At 48.8% G+C, this 5,462-nt stretch overlaps 1 pseudogene; it reads left to right on the top strand.

The window, feature by feature from the left end:
- The first annotated feature begins 3,279 nt into the window (after positions 1-3,279).
- Positions 3,280-3,672, top strand: LOC108530665 (interferon-induced transmembrane protein 3 pseudogene; annotated as a pseudogene).
- Positions 3,673-5,462: the final 1,790 nt, after the last annotated feature.

Genomic DNA, 5,462 nt, shown 5'->3' with positions numbered 1-5,462 from the left:
AATAATTCACTTTGAAAGTTAAAAAATGTTCTGGTATTCCTTTTCCAAATTGGATCAGTTTAAAGATGAGACAGATGACAAGGCAAGCTGTTTTAAATATTTGTTTGTCTTTTGCAACTAAAACAATGTATAGAAGTAAATTAAATGCTGAGCTTGATAAAAGATTGCAATGATTATGCCTATATTATTTCAAATTTTGGTGTTCATCAAAATGGAAATTTTTTTCATAGACTGACTTTATGAGAAGTGAATGCTAAATGGATTTTAATTTAAATGTAGATTCATAAATTATTTCTTTCATGTTTTATCTTTTATTGTTTTTTGAGACAGAGTCTCACTCTGTTGCCTAGGCTGGAGTGCAGTGGCTTGATCTTGGCTCACTACAACCTCTGCCTCCTAGTTCAAGTGATTCTCCTGTCTCAGCCTCCCCAGTAACTGGGATTACAAGCGCCCACTACTACACCCAGCTAATTCTTGTGTTTTGTAGAGGTGGGGTCTTGCCATGTTGTCCAAGCTGGTCTCAAACTCCTCGCCTCAAGCAATCTACCCACCTCAGCCTCCCAAAGTGCTGGGATTACAGGTGTGAGCCATTGCACCCGGCCTCTTTGGTATTTTTTTTTTAGATGGAGTCTCGCTCTGTCCTTCAGACTGGAGTGCAGTGGCACGATCGGCTCATCGCAACCTCCGTCTTGCGGGTTCAAGCGATTATCCTGCCTTAGCCTCCTGAGTAGCTGGGATTACAGATGTGCCTCACCATGCCCGGCTAATTTTGTATTTTAGTAGAGATAGGGTTTTCACCATGTTGGCCAGGCTGGTCTTGAACTCCCTACCTCAGATGATCCACCCACCTCGGCCTCCCAAAGTGCTGGGATTACAGGCGTGAGCAACCGTGCCCGGCTGGCAATTTTAATTAGAGTTCTTCTAAGATTTATCTGAAAATTACATTCTACTAAAAAATTTGCAACCCACACCCAAGGACATAATTTGTCTGGGCATAGAGACTTGATGGCGCTTAAAGTAACTGGATGAGCTTTTCTTAACATGCGATTTCTCTCAGGTTTACACACTTCTTGACTGCCCTTGTTCCTTTCCTATCCTATTTGAAGCAAAATGGTTAACAGTCTTCCACTTTCACCAGGACAGCCCTATTTGCCCCTTCCTTGTCCTTGTTAGCCTGGTTTTATAAAGCCTCTTTTGCAGGGGTGGGGCAGTTAATAGCATTGGGGATTGTCGCTTGTTCCCTGTAGGTGAAAAGTATTTTCTATTGTTTAAAAAAAAAATCGAGACCATTCTCGAGAGTCATTTCTTGAAATAAAGCGTGGGAGGAAGTCATGGGCATGAGGGTGAGTCATCAGGCAGCATCACGGGGCTGCAGGCGTGAGCCGGGGAGGCCTAGCTCCATCCTCCACAGGCTTGGATCCCTGAGTGGAGCAGGCCACTGGGGCCGAGAGAAGAGACCTACTGAGAGGCGGGGAGCGGGGTGGGAGGGGATGGGAGTGGTTGCTTCTGATCTATAGGGCGGTGGTCAGCGTGGGAGGGTGGAGGCACAGGCGAAGGCCGACAGGCCCTGGGTCCTAGGGCTACTCAGCTGCTGGAAAATGAGGTTCAGAGTTGTTTGGACTGTCTGAAGTAGGATAAAACCAGTCTTAGCCCTGGTTAGGTAACATATGCCAGAGGCACCTGAGCAGAGACGTGAGCTGGACCATGGGCTTCCTGGCAGGACTTCCACAGAGGAGGGCGAGGGGAGAGGAGTGAGGGAGCAGAGGGCAGCTTGCCATCCACGCAGCCTCCTGAGGCCCCAGATGAGTCACCAGACAGCAGCCTGTCTTTACTTAAAGCAACTGCTGAGGAGAAGAGTCCCTAACCACGTGAACACTGGGGAGGAGGTTCTGAAAGAGGCTGCTGGGTGCAAGGTCCACAACTTGGGTAGTCCAGTTTCACCCCAGGCTAACATGAGAAATTACGACTCTAGCAGCCAATCCTGTGGGCAATGAGAGAGTGGGAGAGGGATTTTCCAGATATAAGTCCCACTAGAGTTTCTTTTTTTTTTTCTTTTTTGTTTTTTGAGACGGAGTCTCATTCTGTTACCCATGCTGGAGTGCAGTGGCACCATCTCGGCTTACTGCAACCTCCACCTCCAGGGTTCAAGTGATTCTGTTGCCTCAGCCTCCTGAGCAGATGAGACTACAGGTGTGTGCTACCATGCCCAGCTAATTTTGTATTTTAGTAGAGACAGGATTTCACTATGTTGGCCAGGCTGGCCTCGAATTCCTGACCTCATGATCTGCCCGCCTCGGCCTCCCAAAGTGTTGGGATTACAGGCGTGAGCTACCGCTCCTGGCCAAGTCCCCTAGAGCTTCTAAGAAGAAATGAGGGAAGCGGGGTTATGAGAGGCCGGGTCCCACTCACAGTGTGCGACATCGCTGATGACTATGCTTGGTTATCTGCCTTGTTATTTGCTACCTTTGTTATTGTCTATTTCTTGGGAATTAGTAGTATACTATGTGGGGAAAAGAAAGAGAGATCAGCCTGTTACTGTGTCTATATAGAAGNAAAAAAAAAGAGTTGGTGTCATGCTAGACCCCCATTAACTCCAGTAGGGATGGCATCAGGTTCAAGAGGCTGAAGAAGAGACCCAAAGCCAACAGATGAGACATGGGGTTTATTGAGAGGAACTTATACAGGATGGTCAGGTGGCAGCAGGCTGGGCCAAAGAAGCACCAGCACCTACAGAATGTAGGCAGTTTCTATAGTGTTTTCATTTAGTACCCTTCCCCTAACAACCTCTACCTGGCAACCTTCATTTAACCCAAAACAAAGGGCCTTGATCCCCTGCACAGCCCATTCCACAGGATGGCGCAGGCTCTCAGATGTTCCTCATAGATAAAATATGATGCCAGGCGCGGTGTCTCACACCTGTAATCCCAGCACTTTGGGAGGCCGAGGTGGGCAGATCACTTGAGGTCAGGAGTTCAAGACCAGCCTGGCCAACATGGTGAAACCCTGTCTCTACTAAAAATACAAAAATTAGCCAGACGTGGTGATGCACACCCACAGCCCCAGCAACTGAGGAGGCCGAGGCAGGACAATGGTTGAACCCAGGAGGCAGAGGTTACAGCCTGGGTGACAGAGCAAGACTGTCTCAAAAAAAAAAAAAAAAGGAAAAGAAAAACAGAAAAGATATAATGAATCTTGGATAAATCGAAACTACTGAGGAAAGGGAGGGCCCACAGAGAACCATCCCACTAACCCGACCACCGCTGGCCTTCGCAGGACACCATGAACCACACGGTCCAAACCTTCTTCTCTCCTGTCAACAGCGGCCAGCCCCCCAACTATGAGGAGGAGCATGAGGTGACTGTGCTGGGGGCGCCCCACAACCCTGCTCCCCCGACAGGCACCGTGATCCACATCCACAGTGAGACCTCTGTGCCCGACCATGTCGTCTGGTCCCTATTCAACACCCTCTTCATGAACCCCTGCTGCCTGGGCTTCATAGCGTTTGCCTACTCCGTGTAGTCTAGGGACAGGAAGATGGTTGACGACCTGACTGGGGCCCAGGCCTACGCCTCCACTGCCAAGTGCCTGAATATCTGGGCCCTGATTTTGGGCATCCTCATGACCATTCTGCTCATCATCATCCCAGTATTGATCTTCCAAGCCTATCAATAGATCAGGAGACATCATGCAGGCCAGGAGCTCTGCCCATAACCTGTATCCCACGTGCTCCACCTTCCATTCCTCGCCCTTCCCCCAGAGCCGAGTCCTGTATCAGCCCTTTATCCTCACACACTTTTCTACAATGGCATTCAATAAAGTGCACATGTTTCTGGTTAAAAAAAAAAAAAAAAAAGAAGACGATACAATGAATCTTTGGGTTGGCTGAACTGGGAACTCTGAACACACATTCAGGTGCATATGCCATACAGGGTCATTCTCAGGGTAGGCTTAAGATATTACTGTCAGGTGCATCTGCCACGCACAGGTGCGTCCACCATATGCCCCACCCCAGCACGCCCTTGAATGACTCTCATAGTCTCATCACATTCCCTGGGGCCAGGTATACAGAGGAGTACTGGCACTAGCGCAGCAGCAACACAAACCACCGCAACAAAAAGAGCAACGAATATGATAGAAGGTTCTCCCAAGCTCTTGGGAGCTCATCTTGGATGTGCCACAGCAGGCCCCTGGGGGAGGAGAGGAGTGGCTCTTTGTAGGCTCAACAGTCCATCTTGTCCTGAAAAGAAGCCACCATCTGTGCCTAGTTGGACCCTTGCTTGTGCTGTGAGCTCAGACTCTAGGGCTGCTTGGAGCATGGTCAGAAGCGGCCAGCCAACTACAGCTGCCACAGCTCAGGAATCTGAGCCTTGCTCAGTCAGATCTACCCCCTGCAACTACCCTTCCAGACCTTTCAGTGTTTTCAGGGCATCCCTGTGCTCACACATTAGGCCCAATCCATCAAGCATAGCGGCTCTCGGGCCCCATATAGACATGGACAGCCTACCTGGGACTTCTCCCCGCGGATCTGCCCTTTCCCAATCTCATCATCTGGGGCTTTTCTCCCACCTCCTGCTGGGCCCACCAACTATCATGCTGGACCCCATTAACTTCAGTAGGTCAGGATGTTACTTTTGGGACTAGAAAAAAATTAAAAATTTAAAATCTTTTTTTTTTTTTTGGAGACGGAGTCTCGCTCTGTCACCCAGGCTGGAGTGCAATGGCGCAATCTCGGCTCACCACAACCTCCGCTTCCCGGGTTCACGCAATTGTCCTGCATCAGTCTCCCGAGCAGCTGGGATTACAGGCGCCCGCCACCATGCCTGGTTAATTTTTTGTATTTCTAGTAGAGACGTGGTTTCTCCATGTTGGTCAGGCTGGTCTTGAACTCTCGACCTCAGGTGATCCAACCACCTCGGCCTCCCAAAGTGCTGGGATTACAGGCATGAGCCACTGCGCCCAGACAAAAATTTAAAATCTTTTAAAAATTAAAAAAAAAAAAAACTTCCGGTAGGGGTAGTACCATGTCTGAGGCCAAAGAAGACACCCAGCGAATGAGACATAGGTTTTCTTTTTGTTGTTCTTTTTCTTTCTTTTTTTTTTCACTAGAGATGGGCCTCACTATATTGCCCAGGCTACTTTCAATCTCCTGGGCTCAAGGGATCCTCCTGCCTCAGCCTCCCAACGTGCTGGGATTATAAGCAGGAGCCACCACACACGTTTATTGAAGGGCACTTACATAGGGAGTGGTCTGATGGAGGTGAACTGGACAGGAGAATTGCCACTGCTTATAAAAATGCATGCAGTTTATAGCATTTTCACTTAACACCCTCGCCCAACAACCACCACCTGGCAACCTTCACTTAAATCAACACAAAGGGCCTTGATTCCCTCTACAGCCTTCCGTGGGCAGGACAAGAGCTCAGATGTTCCTTATAGATAAGGAATGAATCTCTGAGTTGGCA

This window comes from Rhinopithecus bieti, unplaced genomic scaffold (assembly GCF_001698545.2).
Source record: "Rhinopithecus bieti isolate Rb0 unplaced genomic scaffold, ASM169854v2 scaffold_7985, whole genome shotgun sequence".
Classification (NCBI taxonomy): Eukaryota; Metazoa; Chordata; class Mammalia; order Primates; family Cercopithecidae; genus Rhinopithecus; species Rhinopithecus bieti.
This window is presented reverse-complemented; position numbering and strand designations above follow the sequence as displayed.